Source organism: Colias eurytheme, chromosome 13 (assembly GCF_061535395.1).
Source record: "Colias eurytheme isolate Ceu_HAF_F1 chromosome 13, ilColEury1 Martin Lab GWU primary, whole genome shotgun sequence".
NCBI classification, from domain to species: Eukaryota; Metazoa; Arthropoda; class Insecta; order Lepidoptera; family Pieridae; genus Colias; species Colias eurytheme.
In genome coordinates this window covers 1,911,213-1,936,989 of record NC_142992.1, presented here as the reverse complement: position 1 = coordinate 1,936,989, position 25,777 = coordinate 1,911,213, and the positions used below count along the sequence as shown (strand labels likewise).

The 25,777-nt window shown below is 32.7% G+C and overlaps 1 protein-coding gene across 1 annotated transcript in view; it reads left to right on the top strand.

The window, feature by feature from the left end:
• Window positions 1–6,899: 6,899 nt before the first annotated feature.
• The window catches only part of LOC149903227 (5-hydroxytryptamine receptor-like), a 62,769-nt gene continuing 43,891 nt past the window's right edge, over window positions 6,900–25,777 (top strand). Inside the window, exon 1 of the mRNA XM_090108491.1 lies at window positions 6,900–7,116. The gene's annotated coding sequence lies outside the window, so the exon portion shown is untranslated. The remainder of the gene's footprint in view (window positions 7,117–25,777) is intronic.

Sequence of the window (25,777 nt, the reverse complement as noted above, 5' to 3'; positions counted from 1 at the left end):
CTAAAACAACTCTTTAAACAAACTTCACGAAATACATACATTTTATTCGCAAACGTTCATAGAAGTTTCTTCATTAGTTAATTATATACTCGCTTTAAGTACTCATATTTACCATAGTATAAAGAGACAAGTAGGCCGACTCCCGGCGTATAGGAGCGCACGGTACCTAAACTCGGGAGACGCAGGGTTGTCACTTGTCAATGATTGTATAAACAAACACCGACCGCTCACAGCAATGGCGCGTCCCTAACGAGACCGGTCCATGAGAAGGAACCGAATGGCGTTGTGTGCGTGCGTCAAGCTTGCGATGTACATGAACGGGGGGCGTGGCTAAGCGCTCCGCGTACATACAAACGGCGCGATGTACCTTTGTTCGAAGATAACTTACTTGTTCTCTTTATACTATGTATTTACTTTTAAAGCTCGGATAAATATTAGAGTTTGATATGAAATTTTCGACACAATGTATAAAGTTATAAATTAATTTCACACTAGAAGCGTTTCGCGTATAATCCCTGTTTGTTGACTTATAAGTTAGATTTTTACCGATGTTTCTCGGAAAATTATTTTTAGCGAGAAATTTTATATTGGCGCGAAATTATCACGCTCATTATAAATTCGTTATTTTATTTTCTGATGTTTTTTATATTATGTGAAAAGTATTTTTATATATTTTTAATTAAACTGTCATAGAACTCAAACGAAATAAAATTGCTGATTCGTGTTTAAATAACATCATTATATTAGATATTTTTATGTTATTTATTTAGACTCTGATATATTCACAACATTTCTGATTATGCTTCTATTATATTGTTTAGTAAAAGGGCTAGAATATAAAATACTAATATGAGTGTATTCCAACAAACTGTATGTAATTAGACTTTCAATACTGTATGATAATACGAAGATAGAGACAATAATATAAATAGCATAGATTTAACACCTTACACCGATTTAACACACCGAACATTGAATTTGTAGAGACAACTTACACGAAACATCGTCAATGTTGCCAATGCCTTGAGGCAAAACATAGAGCTTAGTAGAGACGACTTAAATCTAATAGAGTCTATTTATAAATAGCTAACTGCTCTCCCCAGCAAACCTGGGTAGACTTTTGAAGTTTTTGAAGTGAAACTTCTAGGCGCGTTGAGAGTAAAATTTCAAGGTCGCGTCATGGCAATACCGTCTCATCATAGAGTAAGGCAACGATTTTGGTTTCTTTGAATCTTGCCAAAGAAGTTTCACTTCTGACACGTGTGCTCGGCACACACGCTCTTTTTTATATCTTTCATACAAGCGGAGTCAAATACTATAAAGTAAAAATCATTAAATTCTGTTCAGCAGTTAACCTAAAACTATTTTATTGTAAACATAATATGTACAATGTACATACATAGATTTTCAGCTTATGGTTATGTAGTTACGAAGAGTCAACTTAAAATAGCGTTAACGTTACTAATGCCTTGCGGCAAGTCAACATAGAGCTAAGTAATAGTAGGCTAGAGTAGATAATTTTTGAAACAAAAAAAAATCGCAGTCGGATGAAACCCATTAGAAAAGGAGGGGAATATGATAAAAATGTAAGGAAAAATAAATTACGGTCAATCCGAGTTCGGGAAGCGGGAGGGGGGAGCTTTTAAGAGAAAAAAATGGTTTCTCTCGATTTTCGACAAAACTACAAGTCCTATAGAAAAAAGTTCAATGGCAAAGTTGTAGGTAATTAAAAGTTCTACAACTTTTGTATTCACAATTTTTTCACATAACCTCAAAATTTAGGTGAAAAATTAAAAAAAACCAAGTCTTTGGTCTTTTATTTTTATCTACTTCAAAATTTATTTATTTTCTACGAAATTTGGTGGAAAATTACTTTATTATGTCCCAAATACACTGTAATTTATTTGATTGAAAATATTTATTTTTTCGCCTTATTTTGAATTAATACCAAAAAAACAACCTAATTTTCAATCGAAAAGTCACCCGTCAAAATATCAGCTTTATTCAAAAACTTGGGGAGCCTTTTATTCATTGAAATCTCTTCTTTCATATGGTGTAAAAAAATAAACACCACCATAGTAAATGTTCTCAGGAAATGCATACAAACAGTGTGAAAATTAGCTTTTATTAAATCAGGCACACTTCTCGAACTACCTGAAATATTTTTATCGACATCATTTTGCTTTTGAATATGCTGTAAAATATTAAACTTAGAACAGATAATTATTTTTCTTTTTAAATATTACCGAAAAGCCGATACAAGAGAAGATATAGACTTCAAGAAGTGTGCCTGATTTAGTAAAAGCTCATTATTACACTGTTTGTATGCATTTCCTGAGAACATTTACTATAGTGGTGTTTATTTTTTTTTACACCATATGAAAGTAGAGATTTCAATGAATAAAAGGCACCCCCCGTTTTTGAAAAAAGCTGATATTTTGACGGGTGACTTTTCGATTGAAAATTAGGTTGTTTTTTTGGTATTAATTCAAAATAAGGCGAAAAAATAAATATTTTCAATCAAATAAATTACAGTGTATTTGGGACATAATAAAGTAATTTTCCACCAAATTTCGTAGAAAATAAATAAATTTTGAAGTAGATAAAAATAAAAGACCAAAGACTTGGTTTTTTTTAATTTTTCACCTAAATTTTGAGGTTATGTGAAAAAATTGTGAATACAAAAGTTGTAGAACTTTTAATTACCTACAACTTTGCCATTGAACTTTTTTCTATAGGACTTGTAGTTTTGTCGGAAATCGAGAGAAACCTTTTTTTTTCTTAAAAGCTCCCCCCTCCCGCTTCCCGAACTCGGATTGACCGTAATTTATTTTTCCTTACATTTTTATCATATTCCCCTCCTTTTCTAATGGGTTTCATCCGACTGCGATTTTTTTTATCTTTTCATTATTTTTAAAGGCTTCTACCCCAGTCTATAGGTAAATAGACAGTTTTGAATAAACATTAAATATTACTGATACACACTTGTTAGTAAAACAAAATGCTTTAAATCTGAACAATTAGGTAGAGACGATTAACAATAAATACGGTCTCTTACATCAAGTTAGAGACAGTAAATACCACTTTCGTTACCAGAGCACGCTAAATATAGAGCAAGATAGCGAGACATTCTTATAAATAGAGACAATTTAGTGGCGCCTTGCAACTAACAGAGCTACGAACAAATAACACTGTAAGCAGTGTCTTTTGACAAGCGACATAAAGTCAGGTAGAGCTGTCTTGTATTGTACAGCGCTACTATTTTGTAGAGTGATAGAGGTATGTAGAGACAGCCACTATTATATAGAGCCAAGTTCTATTCAGCGCTTAAATAAAATCTATTACTATTATATATAATATTATAAAACTGAAGAGTTTGTTTGTTTGAACGCGCTAATCTCAGGAACTACTGGTCTGATTTGAAAAATTCTTTCAATGTTAGATAGCCCATTTATCGAGGATGGTTATAGGCTATAATATATCATCACGCTAAGACCAACAGGCGCGGACGAATGCGGATAAAACGAGGGCACAGCTAGTATTCAATATTGTTTAAAACAACTATCAAGTAGTATACGAAATACACAGGTGATTTAGATAACATATCTTTGGATTTATTTAAATATTACATATTACATTTCTCGTTGGATTTGTCTCCGCTTGAAAAATTGTTGAAAATGTGAATCAGCTCATAAAAACAAATACCCGAGGGTAGCTGGGGCGAATAACTAGTATAACTGTATAACTAGTTTCACAAATAATAGAGATGAGACAAAATCTCATAAATTTCATTATTCGCTAAATTTAATATAAGAAAATGCTAAGGATCCTTTAAGTACCAGTCAACAAAATAAAATAGCTAAGTTTGTAAATATTTGAAACGAGGGTAGGCAAATAATTACAGGAGATATCTTGTTAAAGGTTCTTGTCAAAGGGTGACACGGTTTGATTATTTAATTTGCCTTAGCTCGTAAGATATTGTCCCCATCTTAGTCTGTACTTATATTAAATTAGGGATTATATATTTGTAAATTGATTATTTGTATTGTTTAAGCCAATGTAAATTAAAAATGTGAAAGTAACTCTGTCTGTGTGTCAGTCGCACTTAAACCGAAAAACCGATTTGGATGAAATTTGATGTAGTTTGAAACCTGAGCAATGGGTATCATAGTTGACCACGTAGGTGGAATCGCGCGGGCAAGCTAGTGGGTAAATATTAAAGCTGTATAATGATGTATGACATAAATATAGATATTTCGATGATTGTGTTAACTTACTTTTGTTTATTAAAATCGAACTTCATTTATTATCAACGCGAATTAGGTATATGTCTAGAAAATTTATTTTATCATTAATTTCAAACCTGTTTGATAGCGTTAGAATTAATCTATACTAATATTATAACGCTGAAGAGTTTGTTTGTTTGAACGCGCTAATCTCCAGACTACTGGTCCGCTTTGAAAAATTATTTCGGTGTTGGATAGTCCATTTATCGAGGAAGGCTATAGGCTATATATCATCACGCTAAGACCAAAAGAAACGGAGACGCGCGGGTAAAACCTCGGAGCGCAGCTAGTTTAGAAATTTTGGATTGCCCACGCTATTATTTTTGTACTAAAATAATAGCGTGGGCAATCCAAAATCGCAACGCAACAAAAATAGGATCAAATCATGAAACAACTATTCTGCTACTGGCCTCACATTCTGGCCTGTTATAAAAAACCCTGTTATTTGGTCCATCAACTAATTGGTCTAGTGGAGTGATTACGGTTGCATTTTAGTAAACAAGCGTTGGGAAAACATTCAACTACGCTTTCAAGTTTTTGAAAAATATTCGCGTTTAGTGAAAGAAAGTTAAACATTTTATTGGGCTATGAGTATGTGTACATTTATTTATCTTTGTTAATTGTATAGAATACCTAATACATAATTTTGTAACGAAAAACAAAACTAATCGCTTTAAAATGATCAAAAATGAATAAGACTTGAGACCAACCGAAAGGTTTTCATATGGAAAAAGAATCATCACAATCGGTTCACTCAGTCTAAAGCAAGGTTACAAACAAACAAAAATACAGTCGAATTGAAAACTTCTTCCTTTTGAAGTCGGTTGAAAATGTAATCAACATCCAACCGTTATCAATTTATTCCCACTATACTCCACGAACGCTGTATAAACAAAGAATGTTCAACTTTTCAACGGCTAACGAACATTCCAACCTATTTCCACTCAATCCATCGCCTAATATTGCAGAAAGTTGAAAAGCAATAATTACCTGCTAACCTATAACTGTAACTGTGATATAACTGGAACTGTGATATAACTCTAACTGTGAAATAACTGTAACTGTGATATAACTGTAACTGTGAAATAACTGTAACTGTGATCCAACTGTTACTTTGAATGAATGAAATGAATGAATGAATGAATGAAAAATACTTTAATGTACACCTTATAGAATACATTTTACAAACTTAAAAATATAATATAGCAATGTACAGTAGGCGGCCTTATCGCTGGCAGCGATCTCTACCAGGCAACCCAGAAAAGACGAGGAAAATAAATGAGTCAATAACATGGTGGTGCAAAATAAATAAAAGTGCCAGAATAATATTTTATTAAATACTATACCTACATATATGCAGCTTACATTATAATATACATACACAAATAATTTGCGCTTTGTTAACAAAACAATTTCAAATTTATACTTATAATTATTTACTCACCGGTATATAAATTTATAGACGCGTGGTTGAATCCCGCGTCGTGATCGTTTTTTTTTTATTCTTTAAAAAAATATATTTATAAAGCATTTGAATGCTATAAAACGAAATATCAAATTACTACCTGTATTGTGTTGTTGTGATTTGACAACACTAGTTATCTGCCCCGGCTGCGCTTAATTAAGTCTGTATAGTTTGCTATTTAATCAATCCGGGACAATACTGTTCCGTTCCACACAAATTAAAGTTGCATCGTAGACTGAAAACTTATTACTACCTCCCTTTTTTATTACAAAACGAACTACCTTCCTAGTTACATTGAGGTTAGTACATGTAACTCAATGCCTAGTTACAAACTTTTTGTTTACCTATTTTAAGGTTTTTTTTTAATATTAATATTTTATTTTAAAATTATTAGTAATGGTTTCAAAAACTATGCTTCTTGTCTATCTTTCCTCAGTACTGGGATTTTCTACTAAAAAACAAATATACTTAATATTATTTTTCTTTGAATACAGAAAATATAATTTTGTCTTTGCAAAGCTTCAGAACTAATTTAGATATGAAAGAGAAAATCTGGAAAATACAGTCTAATGTAATAAAGTCCCTACAACGAGATATCTAATAATTTTAAAACAGATATTCAAACCAGTACTGAGAAAAAGTTTCACTAAAAATATATACAGTATTCCTCGAAAAGCTAACTCAGTCCTGTGACATGCATACTAGATCATATTTAACTTGAAGCGCAATTTTATTTTAATAAAACTTTCGCATAATTATGTGAAATGAATTAGTTGTGAAAACATGAACAAAATTTCGCTGATACCTATTTAAAAAGTAACTCACAATCAAACATACCTATCATTCAATTTTGCCGCCAAAACCAAGCCATATTATCAGGTACGTCTATAGAAAATCACGCCAACCATTATTATGTTAAGCAGTAAGCTCAAGCAATTTTCGCCCAAAGAAGATATATCCCCGCATGTACCATTAGGCATTATACGCTGAACACAAACACGCGCGAACTAAAAGAACAATTTAGCTACAAAAAACGTGTGCAGAACGAAATTTTTGCAAACCCGCAGGAGTGAAAATGAAATCTACTGTTTTCGCGCGCACGGTCCGCGAGCGCCTGGCGCCACCCATCGCTCAGTCCGAACCGAAGCTTCGCACCGAGTGCACGTGTCCACGCCGCCTCCTCCCGTGCATATATCGACGTATAATTCAAAAAACAAATTATAAGTTTATCGAACTGTTTGTCATTGGATTGTTGTGTTTTGTGTAGGATGTGGCACATCACCGAAGTGGGGTAATTACGACGAACATGTTCAAATAATGAAATAATGACAACTTTTACGAGACGGCTTTGAGAGGAGCGGCCAGGTGAGATTCAATAAGTACTTAATTTATTGTTGTCGAAATTAACTCCTTTGCAACTTGTGTGTGTGTGTGTGTAAATTTACGGTATGAATTTTCCTCTCAAAAGGAAAAGAAATTATTTTTATAGACTGTGCTTTTAAACGTACCTACGTGCATTATATAAAAATATGCGCAAAATATAATTGTAAATTATTATCTTGATAGTGATAAAATACGAAAAGTGCTCCTTGCTACATTTTTTTGAAGCGATTAAGTACAATAATTATAAATTATAATTAATTAAAAAAAATTGAGAAGTTGCGGGTAGACAAACTGTAGAATAAAATCTGTTGATTTTATAATTTATCTACACTACGGAAATCAACTAATAGAATTCTTATTATTGACATATTCAAATCTGCCTGACTACTAGAACTATCATCGAACCTAGTTTTTTTTGTACGTACTCACAACACGATATACCTACCTACCTAGTTAACAACGAAAACTTATTTTCGTATTTAAATTTCTACTTATCCCTTGAATCAAAATAAGAAATTTGAAAGATATTTTGAACTTGAAAGAGGATTTTTTTGTTTTAAGTCATTTAGTCTATAATTTTTTTAAATATTGTTTATAGGTATATCACATTAATCTAGCAAGAAAAAAACTTCAGATATACCTACCTAGGTAGGTATATGCCGTCGGATGATTGTCGTGTGGATTCATAGAAAGTAGAATGTGCGTTGATTTTAAAATATAATTTTATTTGCTGAGGTTGTTCATAGCTTTAAAAATATCTCATCGTTAAAGAAAATTTATGAATGATATTCGTAATCTGATTAATGTGAATAAATGTGTATTTACAGCCGTATTTTGTGAGTGTACATAATTAAGACAGTGGTACCTTGGAGACAGGTTTATGCTTCATTTGATTTCAAATCTAACATTCTACATTAGAATAAAATATACAGCTTTTTGCATAAGAAATAAGTTGCAAAAGATCAGCAAAGTACCTTGGTGTTGGTAGTTATATAAATATGTTTTTATGGTTGTTAATGAATTAAGTAAATGAACATTAAAGACAAAACTTTACTTTTAGTCAAAACAATAGGAATGTGTGAAAATGTTACCACATCCGAATCGTTCGCCACAAACCGCATATGAGCTCGTTAGAAATAAAACTGAATAGTGAAATATTATGTTTATCGGCATAAATTACAATTTATACGGAATACCCTTTAAAATTACCACATGCTGTATAAAGAATTCGCTGTAAATCAGCCAACGACTTCAAATTATACTCACAAAATAATATGCTTTTCGAAACAGAACAGCAAGCATGTTCTCAACTATAAAATAAGTAGGATCTAATAACATTGAATTTTCTTTACACGTGTGTCTAGAAAATCAATACAAGGCGAGAAATAAAAGAAAATTGTTGAGCTTTAAAAGGTTTTATGTTCGCAATTCATCAGTACAATAGAAGAGAAACTAAAGCAAATGTTTGGAAAAAAATCCTCATACATTACCGAATTGAAGCCGCTTTCAACGCTTCGAAATCTCCAACCACAAAATTAATCAACGAAAAACAAAACCAAAGAAACCGATACATTTATCTAAAACTAGCTTATCGCCCGTGGCTTCGCCCGCTTTGTCTAAATAATATAATAAACTAGCTGTTGCCCGCAGCTTCGCCTGCGTGGAAAAGATAAATTTTCATCGTACAAACTTTCATCCCCTATTTGATCCCCTTGGGGGATGAATTTTCTAAAATCCTTTCTTAGGGGACGCCTACGTTATGACATCTACCTGCATGCCAAATTTCAGCCCGATACGTCCAGTGGTTTGGGCTGTGCGTTGATAGATCACAATATCAGTCACCTTTGAGTTTTATATATATATATCTATAGATTAAATAGAATAGAATAGAAAACACTTTATTGTACAATGCATACAAAAACAGAATTAACAGAAACGATATGTAACTTAAAATAAATGTACAATTTGGCGGCCTTATCGCTTAAAAGCGATTTCTTCCAGGCAACCTTGGGATATAGGAAAAATAATAAAACCTTCCTCTTGAATCACTCTATCTTTTAAAGAAAACTGCATCAAAATCCGTTGCATAGTTTTAAAATAGGGACATAGGGACAGAGAAAGCGACTTTGTTTTATACTATGTACATAGTTATAAGACCTTCGTCTAAAAGTAGGCTTCACTAACCTTATCTGAGATATTTTACTTGGGCAAGTTATTAGGTTTAGAGAAAACATATCAGGCGCTCTGAGCCGTGAAACTTAGAATAAATATTTACTGGTATAGAAAGATAATTCGCTATCAGTTCGCTGGAAGCTTCTAGAAAATATGATGTAATTAAATTTCTTCAAAATTAATAATATGAGATAACGTTCTAAACTATTTCTTATGGAATATCGCTAAAATATAAACTCAAACTCAAACTCAAACATTCATTTATTCAATTAGACTACTATTTAGTAGCACTTTCGAATCGTCATTACATAAGTATTTTAACATTTACCATATATATTATAGTTACCCGTTATATTTAGTTTAAGAATTGCTTGTGTAGTTCCTCGAATAGTAAATAAAATAGAATGCTTTCCGTCGAATATATATTTATTTTCCCAATGATAAATTGCCTTAAATGTTATGAAATAAATCACGTCAATCGGTTCTGTTGCTAAATTCTACGGCTTTGTCGACGACAAGAAAAGTAACACAAAATATGTTCAACCCGGTACCGTTCGGGTAGGCTTTTATTTTCGATATTTTATTTTTTAATTTTTACATAAAGTTTTTGAATTTTGTAACACTGGCTTAGATGCGTTTTTTTTTGTATTCATGAATAGACACATTTGGGCGCTGTTTCACCTGATCGTAAGTGACAACGCGTCCTAAGATGGAGCATGTTTACCTATTCACATTTGCTTAAAATTTGGATAGATAAGAAGAAGCCGTGAAAACTGTATTCGGTTAGGGTGGATGCGCCTTTAAGGCAAGTATTTATACCATATATCGTTGTCTACGCAATTACCCGACTTATAAAATCAAACAACTTATAAAAATAATTGAAATAGGTGGCGTTGCAATGACGTATTCGCTGTAAATTGTTAAATGAATCGTTTAATACAGCCCGTTAAAACGTTCAAACAATTCTTCAATACTTCCGTTTCTTTTCAAATAGGTAAATTTATTTTATAAGGTTTTATACTTTAGTCATCAAAGTTAGAATAGCACCATTTATGTCAATAAGTCTGCTTTTATTTACCAATTTATATACATTAAGGCTTCTAGTTTTTATGTTTTTGCCAATTCTCTGAGATCTATTCCCAATAGACACATAATAAATACCATTAAGAATATGAATATTGAATAAAATTTTATTCAATATACACTCGAGAATACAAGCACTAAAACATAAAATAATAATTTATCTTAAATTTGAAATACTATTCAAGTAGTTTATTATATTCTAATATTCAATTCAGATAAATGATTGAACGATGTAAACCTGTGAATTGTAAAATGTTTAAAATAAAGTTTTGAGAAAAATATAAAATTCAGAGCCAGCTACCATTTGGCTTGCTTATTTTAGTTTCCATTTATAATTAAACTTCATAAACATTATGTCAATATTGTACGAAATGAATGTAAGTATCTTATAATTTATTTTAGGTAAAGTTTTCCAAAAATGCAGTGAAAAATATAAAAATATGATAAGTTTTATTTTATTTATCTATTAATAACACTTTATTGCACAAACAAAATTAGGACAAAAATAACATTAAAATACAAAAGAAAGGCATAGTTTGTACAAGAGGCGGCCTTATTGCTAAGCAGCAATCTCTACCAGGCAATCTGATGGGAAAGGAAATGTATGAAGTTAATGGGATAGTGCAAAAAGAAGAAAAAAATTGGTAGATAAGTTGTGTGATTCCAGGATTCAGTTCAACCATTTAATCGAAATATACAAAAAGCACATTCAAATATCAGTAAATGGGTCCCTAATACTCAAAGAAACATAAGTAAATCAACGCTCAAGCATAGCTAACTCGATACTTCCCCCAATCAATTAATTATCAAATATCGAATCGTTAAAGCCCTGTCACAAACAGACATAACATAACATTTTGTTGTTCAAGCGTCCCTTACTAATACGAAATATCACACGCCTCGCAAACAGGAAAAGTGCGAATTTTAATTAATTCAAAACGACGGCCGAGGTCGGCTCGAATTAAACGCTTGTCACTGAATTTATACGGTAAATAAATATCGTGAACCCAAATTTACATGTCGTAGAGCGTTTACCTACTACGCTACGTAGCGATTAGATGTTCGTAGCTTGTACGTGGTAGCGCATACACGTACGCCATACGAGCTTTTCGATGCACCTATTAGTCGTAGCATGCTCTAATTTCGTAGCCAATACGTAGCGATTAGAAGTTCGTAGAATACACATACGTCATACGAGCTTTTCCATGCACGTATAAATCGTAGCATGCTCAAATTTAGCCTATAAGCATTCAAAATGCACTCGTAAATATAAGTTGGAGCATGTTCTAGAATATGTTGTATTAATATTAAAAATGTGCATATAAATTACCGTAGCATGCACAAATTCTTGTACGTAGCAGCCGGGAATTGTGTAGACCTTCATAACTGTTTTCATATTAATTTTTTTACACATTCTATTTCAATTAATTAAGACGATATCCGACCAAAGCATGTTGTAGGATCTATTTACTAAACCATTATTTCAGTCGGTTTTATTAAAAACTTTCTAAATAACAAGCTATTTATATAAAAAGTTCTAAATACTTTTCCTAAGTATATTATAACATCTAGTGTTAATTCCCGACGTCGCTCGCAGTGTGTTTGCGCTGCCCTCCCGTTAATTTCCTCTTTAAAAGTTGTTGTTGACTGGACTATTTCTCGAATGAACAAGTTGTTCAAAAAGGTTTTTACATTAAAGAGCCTTTCCAAACTTTTATAGCATTATAAATATGTAAATACTCGTACTTATTTAAAAAATATAAAACATTGGGATAAAACTTAAATAGATGTGCGTTATTGCTATGATATTCTCCTGTTGCTTGAATAAAATATAGTTGTAAGTGTACTTTAAATAAATACATATTTATTGTGTGTAAATAATATTGCATAACAGGTATAAAATTGCTTATAAACTTTTCTTTTATTAAACCTGAAAATAAATCAAAACACCCAACCGTAAAATAATGACACATTTTAAAATATTTCGTGTTGTCGTTTGCATGAAGCGTGTTTGTTTATCAACAGACCCGTACGCAATGGTCGGATGCGCTTTTTAATACTCTCTCAAATGTAACATTTTTATAGTGACTACAATTTTTGGATAAAAATATTTTCACGCGTTATTTTTTGAAATAATCACTATAATATTAGGCAAACTTTATCTTATTCATTTTGTGATACTTTATATTTTATTGGTTAGTTATTGATGTGGTTATTGACTTGTTATTTATTTTTAACAATAAGGCAGAGGCCATAACTCTTTTTATTTTTTATGATTTATTTTTGTTGCGATTCTAAATGAAATCCACTTAGTATTACTTCCTTATTCATACCTCCTACATTATTTTCAGGAAAATTTGTAATCCAATAACTAATTCTACTTTCTTTAACATATGAAGTTATCCAAAATCAAGTTTAACGCGAAATCGAAATTACAAATCCAAATAATATAGAAATTCAATTAAACGCACAGTCAGTACACATTACATTTTAGCACCGACCTCCATTAGACGAATCGTGACCCACGACACGTTTATACGAAATAAAAGCACAACGTACCTATGCAGGTGTTCCATAAAGGAGTGGGTACATTTGTATGAAGAAAAAACGAGTATTATTTTTTTATGTGAAACTTCTTTAGACGCATTCCGAGTAAAATTTTAAGGTCGCGTCATGGCAATACCGTCACGTCATGGAGTAAAGCGACGATTTTGGTATCTTTGAAACTTGCCAAAGAAGTTTCACTTCTGACGTGAGTGCACACATGCTCTTTTTTTAATAAAATGATTGGAGATAAGTTTATTTCACTAAAAACTTCGTTTAACAAAGCAATATTAATGCAATATACAAATTAATAGGTAGCATAATAAATCGTTTTAAAAATCTGTATCTAATAATCACATTTCGGATGATAAAAACATTTGAATATCTTCTAAACAAGATTTACAAACAAATGTAGATATTTAAAAACCTTTGCAGAAAAATACTGTAAGAAAACATAAATGTTAAAATTTAAATATTATGTACATTGTACAATAATTTTCATAAACATTTTATTCCAACTCGGAGTAAACTAAAAGAAAACACGAATATTTTAAGCTATTTAAATGGATTTTCTAGGCCCAAAGGCTTAGTCAGCCTTTATAACATCGGGTCTTTCCAAATTAAACCTTTCTATGGTTGTTATCAAAATATATTACAGAAGCGATTTGAATAATATAATTTAGTTTCACTAGTTGTGGCATACGACGCTGTCCACTTTAAGCTTAGATTTATCTAAATTATTAACTTAATTTGTTTCTAAGAAACAAATGATGTATGTCGGAATCCTAGATATGGAAATTTATTAGTATACATACTGCTTAGATACTTCTGTGGTAATTTAGCTGTTTCACTGGTTTTAGACCGGGAGATACTGACACAAAATTTCGAGTCATTCGTAACAGGATGGCGGTTCTACAGGGGTCTTAGTACGCAATGACAAAAAGAAAAACGATGGCGTGAACGCTGGTACCGGCGGCTTAGTCGCGTGGGCGTTAGTCGAACTCGTCGGAAAATAGCGAAAGTCAAACGATTTGTAACAGTATGGCACTTATTTTTCCTGTAAGTTTGAGGATCAACAAATATAAATACAAAATTTCAAAGATCTAAGTGTTGGAAATCTTCACTTATATAAATTAATAATAAATTAAGTTTTCAAGTATAACAGCACTTTTTCCCCCTACTAGAAGTATGGCAAATATAATAATGGTCACATTTTATCAAATACTCTCCAAAAATCCAAATGCAATACTGGTACAAAAAGTTTGGCGAAATAAAAATTTTTTGCAGATTTTCGGCGGTATGGCGACCATTTGGAATCGTCCGAAAAGTATGGCATGGCGATTTTCGTAAATGGCTGCACGACGATAGTTACCTGTGCAAAAGTTAGCCTGGTACAAATGGTTGAATGATTGTTTTATTTAAATCAACACATTCGCGTCGGTATGGCGGGCTGTAAGTCACACCGGAAAAGTATGGCATGACACTACCGCCTACTACTTTTTTATGGGCTATCGGTAAATTCTAAAAGTTTTGTGTTACAAATCGTTTGACTTTCGCTATTTTTCCGACGAGTTCGACAAACGCCCACGCGACTAAGCCACCGGTACCAGCGTTCACACCATCATTTTTCTTTTTGTCATTGCGTACTAAGACCCCTGTAGAACCGCCATCCTTGTTACAAATGACTCGAAATTTTGTGTCAGTATCTCCCGGTCTATTTTGCGAGTTGCCCTAAAATAAGATCTGTCGTAATTAGTTATTGGCATTTAACCGAAATGAAACATATTATAATGACATGTATCAACCATCATATACATATCCATCCATACTAATATTATAAATGCGAATGTAACTCTGTCTCTCTCTCTGTTACTCAATCACGACTGAACTACTGAACCAATTTGCATGAAATTTGGTATAGATATATTTTGATACCCGAGAAAGGACATAGGATAGGTTTTATCCCGGAAATCCTACGGGAACGGGTTTTTCTCTGAAAACGCGGGCGAAGCCGCGGGCGGAAAGCTAGTGTTTTATATATTTCAACAGCATTAACGTATTTTCAATTGACACATAAAATATTATTTTTACAGCAATTACAATAAACACAGTTTGCCTTTCCTTCTCTATCATCAGTCTAATTTCTGCATCTAACATTACTTACTTACTTAGTATTATTCATTCAACCAAGGGCCTAAGGGCCAAGTGACCCTTCCATCTTATAATCGTGCATAATGTCCACAGGTCCAAAAGGTCACAGTACAGATGACTGGTCTGACCTCTGTGGTATTTATACCTCGCGTGCATCCTTGGTTGGGAATCGATCAGTGATTATATTGTCTTCATCAAGGCTTATCTATATTATTATAGAAGAAAACAGACATTATCCGCCAACCCGCACTTGGCCAGCGTGGTGGATTATGGCGTGTATCCTCATAGGAGGCCCGTGTGCCATCAGTGGGAACTTATATGAGCTGATGATGATGATGAACAGACATAGACAAATAGATAAATGAACCAAATATATATTAGACACTTAGAATCGCTTGCAAATGCTATGAGCACAGAAATTACCCTTGATACATAACAGCGAAGCATATATTCATGGTAAAGTAAACTTAACGCAGTCTTTCCATACAACGTCATAAGCCATTTGTCAGAGAATATTTTGTGGGTCATTTGTAACAGGATGGCGGTTCTACAGGGGTCTTAGTACGCAATGACAAAAAGAAAAATGATGGTCAGAACGCTGATACCGGATACCTTAAGATACTATAATATAAAATATTACCGTATCTTAAGATAAAATATTATAGTATCTTCACCGTCTGCGACGCGCTTAAGAGTATGAAAAAAAGATGTTGGCTGATCCTAGATCTACCCAATAGGCACAGAAAATTTCACGAGAATCAGTCCAGCCGTTTTGTAAAAGTATGGTAACTAACATTATGATTTATGACACGAGAATTTCGAAAACTCTCTGAAGAGATAGAACAATAAAATATTTCCAATTTATTACATTAGTTCTGATTAATTGTAATGCCCCGGTATCCACTCATAAGTTGTGATCGCCAATAAAACATATTTATCAGCCTGTTATTATAACTAAGATGGCCTTTTATTGGGACATAAAATTTCCGAAGACGGTAACAGGAAATGCAATAAAATATGAGTAAATATTTTGCTTCTATCAATTTATTAATATTAGTAAGAAAGCAACTCGGCATATCCAGAATTATATAAATCAAAATAAGACATTAATATCGAATAATTAATATCTCTTACCTAATTCTTTTAAAGGAGTGTGCAAAATTTTCAATCCTTGGTTAATACTTATTCGTCGAAAAACGTATTACACTACCATTTCAAAAATTCTTTGCCCTTCTTCGACAGTTTAGGGTGACATTTTAATATTATCGTGTAATACTTTATTGGGCGGATAAGTTTTAACCATGGATTGAAAAATCGGCCCTAAAACTACTACCATAGTTATAATCTGTAGTTTATTTAAAAAGCTTTTTAAGATATTGTACAGAAAGAGATTATTTCCATCATTTGTTTATTGCGATTTTGTTTAGCCTATCCAAATATTATAATTGGCGACAACTCTGCATTCAAAGTGAGAGTTAATCTTAAACCTTCCGTCCTTTGAAATTCAATATTGAAGTACGAATAAATATTTACTGTCCCTTGAGTCTATTAGAGGACATTGTAAGGGTTTATATTAAGTTTGCCCTGTGTTACAATACGTTGACGAATTATATTTATACTTTTGAATATAATTTGTATGATATAAAATTTTAATACACACAGTACACACACTCACACATCCATACCAAACATTCTATAATGGGTACGTTTTCCTCTTTTTTGTATACCATGTCCAAAAAAAATATATATATATATATTAATTTTTTCCACTTTGTCATTGTTATAATTAATGTTAAACTACTGTCACATTAATTATAAATATTGTAATACAAATAGCTGTAAGGAATCTATGTATGTAAAAAATAAATAAATATTGGATTGGATGATAAGTTAGATTATTAGTTCTGAAGTTAAAATATTTATTTATTAGGTACGTGAATATAGTTTTTGTTATTTTGATATAGAAAAAGAAACCTAGAGAAAACTAATCACTTTTTGAACTTTTAATTTGAAATTAATTTTGAAACTTCGATATCTTTTTGTGATATTTTCTGAGCATTTGAACTTTGTCTTGCAGCAAGAAAGGTTGAGTCAAACATAGCTGCTTCTATTAATTTTATAAAAGATTCCAACTTTATCATTTATTTTTTCAACTAAACTTCGTTTAGAAACGCTTTTGAATCGTCAAAATAAATAATAATTTATCACCTGTTCGGAAAGCAGTTTCAACAGAGAAAAACGGCAAGAAACTCCTCTTTTATAACCTAACTCCTCTTTTTACTAAATGTTCATCCAAAATTTCCCCAAATTGTTTACTCGTTTCCCATTAACATTACACGTTGATCCGATGATCCACAATGATCCAAATGATCCAGAATGATCCACCATCTTACCCTGTCAACTATTGCAGTAATCTACAGTATTGGAGTGTCATGTCCCTGACAGAGACGGATGACACGCATGTTATATGATACACGTTTTATCTCTTTTTAGAACCACCTTGTCGGTAGGGTTAGCAAAAAAGTTTATTTCGTATATAATTTAAATTGGAAGTTGTCAAGATACCGAGTTCAAAATATGGCTAAGAAATTATATTACTAAATGCTCTGTTTGTATGGTTGTGCAACAGGAAAAATTTCACCATTTATAATACAGCTTATTTACATACAACCATAGCATTAGCTTCTTATAAGATTTTCCATGTAGAAAGGCACAAAATATATTCCTCCTTTTATTTTCCTGACCTACAATTTAGCCCGATTCCTTTTAGGATAACTAGTTATACACAACTATTATAAAATAGTGATGATCGTTGAAAAACTGCCTTTACCAGAACATTGTGCTTTATTTGTAGAAATATGGTTCATAAACTAATTGAAAGATAATTGATACGACTGATCGTCAGTAGATCCATAAATAAATTGGCTGTATATTTTAAGAAGTTATAATAAATAATATTAAATACCTAATATGATCATATTGAAGTGTCTCTTTACAAAATCAAACTTAACAGTGGTTTGGTGTTTATGTATGTAAATATCTAAAGCACAGAAACATACCAGTTGTTAATTTAACGTCTATTGTTGTATAGCCTAATCCAAATAATACCGCGTTTAGCGCAATCGATATAACAAGCATACTACATTCAATAGGCATGACGAAAGATTTTGAAATCCTCTTCCATAATGTGTGTATATGTCACGGCTAAAGGTAGGTGAGAACATAAACTTAAGATTAGCCGGCTAAACTTAGGTTTATTTTCGACGAGGTGTTAATGTTAGTTTGTTCTATCTTTAGCCGGCTAAACTTAAGTGTAACCGCAGGCCCGTGGCTAAAAATGTCGGGGTGGGTAGATTTGGTTAGCGCCGGGCCGGTGGAGGGCTTGAGGGGCCCGCACAGTGCCAGAAAACACTCGCCCTGTTCCTTACATGTATTATAGTAACCAAATCTACCCACCCCGACTCAGGGCAGAAAGCTGGTGGCTAGGTTAGGTTAGGTTAGAACTCTTAAGACCCGCACGAGCCGAGAGAGCGCAGCGAGCGTGCTGCGGCAGCAGCCGGCGAAGTGCCAGAAAACACTCGCCCTGTTCCTTACATGTATTATAGTAACCAAATCTACCCACCCCGACATTTTTAGCCACGGGCCTGCGGTTACACTTAAGTTTAGCCGGCTAAAGATAGAACAAACTAACATTAACACCTCGTCGAAAATAAACCTAAGTTTAGCCGGCTAATCTTAAGTTTATGTTCTCACCTACCTTTAGCCGTAACATATACAAGAAAAACCCTATATTTCGGTAATATACTTAAATTTAACGAAGATAAAAGCCATTTTTCAAAAAATATTTATTAACTGTGCCAAAACAGCTCGCAGGTGTCATGGCGTAGTTGTGACGTCACTCTTTAGTAAATACGTAATTATTTGTACGCGTTGCGAAGAAAATTAAAAAAATATTTATTTTATATGTGTTATAGAAACGAATTTCAAAGTTTATAAGTGGTGTGCAGTATTGCAGTGTGAATTCACATAAAAATAATGCTCAAAAATGTGTTAGTAATTATTTCAAGCGAGAAAATAATAAGAAATGATTGTATAAAGTTGGCGCGGAGAAACCCGAATCATGTGTTCGTGAATTCGCAATTATATTTCTGTCCTGAGTCGATAAAGCATACGTGAAACAATAGAAAATAAATAAAAATGCGTATTCTTAACATATGAAACAACAAAACCCACCTGATTTTAGTTGTTTACTTAAGCGTGACGTCACGCGTGTTTTAGTCAAAATGGCCAACTGCAGAATTTCAATGTTTTATTTTATTGATAACTAGCGACCCGCCCCGGCTTCGCACGGGTGCAATGCTGATACAAAATACACTACAGAAAATCTTTATAAAAACATAGCGGCCCGGCCGGCCGGTACCGCCGCAAACGGTACGTCCCGCAATTTTTAAATCTATAATATCTTCGAAAATATTCACTTAAAACATACGGTGTAAATGGCCATATAGATCTATATTAAATGAACAATGTATTCAAGGTATTTAATTGGTTAAGGATTAATGCTGTATTGGTTAAAATCGCTTCGAAAATTAGCCATTATTTGTCGTAAAAAGTAAATGACAAAAAAAAGTTATTGTGGGTTATCCATAATAGATAGACATATGCCATCGCGGACTTTTCTGTAGACCTTTTCAATGTGTACAATACTTAGTACATTATTTTGATAAAACTCGTAGGGTTCAGCCTGCGTTTGCAATGTAAGCGGAAAAAATGTAATTATTTACGACATCACATTAGAAACCTCAAAAATAACAGTACTTCTCCACTATTTAATGGATGTTATTATACATATAAACCTTCCTCTTGAATCACTCTATCTACTAAATAAAACCGCATCAAAATCCGTTGCGTAGTTTCAAAGATTTAAGCGTACAAAGGGACATAGGGACATAGGGAAATAGGGACAGAGAATGCGACTTTGTTTTATACTATGTAGTGATCTCATTAATCTTAACGTTTTTAAGATTTCTTAGTCACTATATTTAATTTATTTATTATACATTTTCTCTTAAAAACACTAATACGATCATTTATGGATACTGTCGTCATGCCTATTACGCCTATATACTTTCTAAACATAAGCTGGTTACATTTCTTATTCATTCCTTCAATAATTCAATCATCGACCACTATATACAGCATGTGTTTGCAAACATGTACTAATTGATATATCGTGACAGCCCTATCGAGGCCTCGTTACAAAGGTTACTAGCGGTCGTATTTCCAAAAATAAAGTGAGGTTATAATCGAACTTCCAAGATCAAGTTCATCCTCGTACAATAGAATTGACAGGCTGTCTACTAAATGTGATTTGGAGGGATTTATTTACGTAAATGGGTATTCGAAAATAAATAGGAATAGGTCTTGACAATTGGCTTATTTTGGTTGCCACACCCTATCAAACTTTTTATCGTTGAGGTATTTTTATTATAAAAGATTTGAGGTTCAAGAAGTTTTATAGAAAAAAAAGTAGTGAATAATTCTGTTATCCTAAATTTTTTATCTCGCATAAATGAATGAAGGTATCTTAATAGAATAGATAGGAAAAGAAAAATTATTACTAGAAATAATTTCTTCTACGCCTTGATACTATGAAAATTCTTTCAACCTTAGTTTTAGAAATCTGACTCAAAATCTGTGGATATACATAAATTATTATTTACGTTTTATGAAAAAATAAATAAAACGTAACCAAATATATATCGAGAATTCAGAATGAGTTAAAGAGGATATCCTTTATAATAAAACGTATTGTACAATATATCATAAAATAACCCATTCCGAAAAGGTCTTTGTGGACCTTGGACCCGTTCAAAAGAAATTTCTGGAAATAATTATTTTAAGGAACTACCAAGAATCCGCTCTTCCATAATATTTTAATTGTTTGGATGTGCACATGATTAATTTTAATTTCCTTATAATATTATGTGTATGTGTATTAATGTTAAGGTAGAAGCTTGTAACTTGAATTTTTGTTGCTAAAACACAAAAATAAATTGGAATTATATATAACTAGCTTCCGCCCGCGGCTTCGCCCGCGTGGTGTTTTTTCGCAATAAAAGGTAGCCTATGTTCTTTATCAGGGTCTAAAGATTGTCCCAAATTTCATCAAAATCGGTTGAGAGGTTTAAACGGGAAAGCGTAATAGACAGACAGACAGAGATACTTTCGCATTTATAATATTATAGTGGGGATAATTATAGGGGTGAGTTTTAAACCCGGTTTTAAACATTGTTTACTGTTCAAGACAAACGTTATCAATGGTTATGATTTACTCAAAAAAACCTTACATTACGTATGCTTTTAATTAATGTAAAGCTTTCAACCCACTTAATATCTAAAAATCGTATACTACATTCCTCTCACAGACTAAAAATGGCACTCACAATGCATTTTAAAACAATAACCAAATTCCGCTTATGTTTCACAAAAATCTTACGAGCGCGTTTGCATTTTATGAAAAGTTAAGTAACTCCAAGAGCAAACAAATGAACAAAAGCTATGGAATATAAAAGGCAGAGCTTGAAAATTGAATTTATAGCACTTTAGCCTATGCGCTTGTAAATATGGATAACGTTATAATAATACGATAATTTTTGCAGAATTTTATGGCTACTTCGTGGTATAAAATTGTAATAAAAATAACAAAAAATATTCTATTAAGTGATGAATTTGAAATTTGAAATTTGAATTGAATATTCTTAGATATTTTATACAAAAAACTAAGATAACAAGTAAGAAAACTAACTTACCAACTTAGTACTTTTTGTTGTTGTGTGGGTGTATCTATTCAACTTATACTACGTAGGATTATTATAAGACTATATTATATAGACGATATTTTTAAACACCCAATATAAAGCACTAGCTGTTCCCCGCGGTTTCACTCGCATTGCTCCGCTCCTGATGGTCTTAGGGCGCGTTCCCACCGTGTCGTGACGACAGATAATCGTGTAGTTTTAAGTGTCGTGGCTTATATGTTTAAATGGAGGTGTTCACATTTAGAACGACACAATTTACTGTCGTCTACGACAGTTTTTGCAGTGACGACACTTTGTCGTGACAGTGGGAACGGCAAACACAACAGTCGTAAAACGATAAAAAAATCGTGGACGGCAACTCTATGACGTCCATTGAACTCAGGAGAGTAAACGCACTAGTAATCACCAAGCGAACGCAGAGGCGACTAGATTTGTAGCTTGCTTATGATGTGTAAACGACAAAGCGACTGCCAAGAAACGATAAAATGTCGTCGCGATCCAATGGGAACAGCTAGATACGACAGTCGCTAAACGATAAAAAATGTTGACGACAAACAATCGTTATAATGGGAACAGGTAGAGACGACAGTCGTCGAACGATAAATTAGTCGTTACGACATAGTGGGAACGCGCCCTTAGCGTGATGATATATAGCCTATAGCCTTCCTCGATAGATGGGCTATCTAATCACTGAAAGAATTTTTCAAATCGTACCCGTAGTCCCAGAGATTAGCGTTCAAACAAACAAACAAATAAACTCTTCAGCTTTATTATATATTAGTATAGATGACTGCAAATTAACATAATTTAAATTAGTTATGCTTATTTATATGAGTATTTCCGTTCTCATAAGCATAGTCTCTGAAAAACAGAAATCGACTCAATAAAGAATTGCCAACAAGCCTAAATAGTATGAAATTTTGGCAACGACTCAATTAGGTACCTTCTACTGCTTTCGCCTGGAAATAAAAACAAAATATAAGCTTCTCTGTATATGACTCAGTTCATTAATTATAATATTACCAACAGATGTTACAGAAAAGCAAAAAGAAATATCAAATAAAACACACACACACACATAAAGCAAATGTAGTTAGATATAAATACCAATGAGAGAAATTACCTAAGCATTTTGTTGAACTATCTAAATCATTATATGAAGTTTGTTAAATATAACAAATTATTATCTAGTACCGGAAATATTACAGGTAATCCATACTAATATTATAAATGCGAAAGTAACTCTGTCTGTCTGTCTGTTACTCAATCACGCCTTAACTACTGAACCAATTTGCATGAAATTTGGTATAGAGATATTTTGATACCCGAGAAAGGACATAGGATAGGTTTTATCCCGGAAATCCTACGGGAACGGGTTTTTCTTTGAAAACGCGGGCGAAGCCGCGGGCGGAAAGCTAGTAGATAATAATTTAAAAAATGACAATATGTACATACTGTCTTTATTATTACGTAACTAGATTTCTGCCCGCGGCTTCGCATTCGTTTTCAAAGAAAAACCCGCATCCGGGTCCCATCCTGTGGGATAGTTCGCCCGTAAATAGTTCCCGCTCCTGTGGGATTTCCGGGATAAAAAGTAGCCTATGTCTTATTCTAGATCTTCAGCTACCTACATACCAAATTTCATTGTAATTGGTTCAGTAGTATTGGCGTGAAAGAATAACAAATCCATGCATCCTCAAAAACTTTCCATGGTCCGGGAGCCAGCAGCAGATTTTATGACCAAGTTCCTCTCAAGCGGTAATTAGTAAAATGCATCAAAGTATAGTATTATGAAGCCTCGTGAACGTCAGCTGGAGCTCGGTTGGGGGGAAGAGCGGTTGTATATATTATATTATTCTTATTTATATGTTTCTGCCGTAATATAAATTATATGCATTTATTTATTTATTATTAATATTTATATACTTCCTTATCTATATATTTATTTTAAGTACCTAGACTTAATTCTTTTTTAATATTAAGACGAACCGCAATCGCCGGTACAGCCTGAAAATCAGCGCTGCTTTTGTGCAGCATTTTGCTGAGGCTGTCTCCGTTTGCCTAATTGTAAGATATTTTATAATGTGTTTGGCTGTGTTTTTTTTCTTGGCAATAAATTTCTTTTCTTTCTTCTTTCTTTCTTTCTTTCTTACTCTCATGCGTCTGACGAATTATCTCTTGAGAGGAAATAGTTAACCAAATTTGCACCTGGCTCCCTAACCACATCACTACATAGTATAAAACAAAGTCGCCTCCTCTGTCCCTATGTCCCTTTGTATGCTTAAATATTTAAAACTACGCAACGGATTTTGATGCGGTTTTCTTTAATAGATAGAGTGATTCAAGAGGTTTTCTTTAATAGATAGAGTGATTCAAGATTCGGAGGAAGAGGAGTATATAATTTACTAGCGGTCCGCCCCGGCTTCGCCCGTGGTACCTACATGTATAAACTATCCTATCTCTCAAGTTGGATCGAACTGCACATGGTGTGCGAATTTTATTATAATCGGTTAAGTGGTTTAGGAGTCCATTGAGGACAAACATTGTGACACGAGATTTATATATATGTATGTTTATAAAGTTTGAGGATATAAACTGGATTGAAATTAGTAATATGTACGATAGATTTTAGTTCATAAAAAAAATTGAAAAATACCTTAAATAATTAGCACACATAATACGCAAAACTAAAACTTATAATAAAAGTGATTACTTACAATAGATAGTAAAAAGGTACCTAAAATCTATGTAGAACTAGCGGTCCGCCCCGGCTTCGCCCGTGGTACATGTTTACGTTTTCTCTACATAAAAACCATCCTCGTACTTCAAGGAATATAATAAAAAAAGAATTATCGAAATCGGTTCAGCCGTTCTCGAGTTATGCGCTTACCAACACATTTTGCGATTCATTTTTATATTATAGATTAGGTTTTATACAAAGCGGGCGAAGCCGCGGGCGGTAAGCTAGTTTATAATATTTGTAGGATTTATTATACACTATCTGATAAAAATATAACTACATATTATCTATAACTTTCGCGTACATACGAGTTGAGAACGAAACTTATAAAAACTTTACGACCATTAAAACAACTAGCAGAGTTCCAAACTAAAGTAAATTTATGTAAAAACTTGAATCTTAATTAAATTTAACTTTGACTACGATTCGCTTAGTTAATATGAGATAGTTTAACTCTAGGCAGTTTGGGTACACTTGAAAATCAAGAGCTCTATGTATTAATGACTTCCTTGTGCTAAATGAAGATTATTATTAAAACGTAAGTATTTTTCAATTGTTTCTATCTTCTCAGTTTACTACTGTGTTGCCTCCTTTACTGTGTCCCAGAAAATGATACCTATTTACGAATTCAATATTAAGCGGCATCTTATTTAAAAAATATAATATAATATGGTACTGATTGAAATTACCATTATATTATAAAACGAATAGGTCTATTAGAATAGATATAAATTAAAAAATACGTACTAGACAATTTCAAACTTAAACAAGTAAAATAATTTTATTTATAAATCCTATTTCGACGAGTTAAACTTAACCTTTGTATGTAGTACCTTTTCAGCAATCTTGTATCACAAAAACAAAATTTAATTTGTTATTTTGTTCAGAAAGGCCTATTTTCGTTACTAGAATATTCTTTTGTCAGCCAGCCGACGTGTTTGACGATTAAAGGTTGGTTCGGATATGCAAAACTGGACTCGAATTTCCGAACGTAGGTAAATTTGTTAGATAAGTTCGGGATTTTATTCTAGTTAATTCTGTAAAGTTTAGGAATTTAAATAACATGTTTCAATTAAAATATATTTACTACTAGCGGTCCGCCCCGGCTTCGCCCGTGGTACATATTTACGTT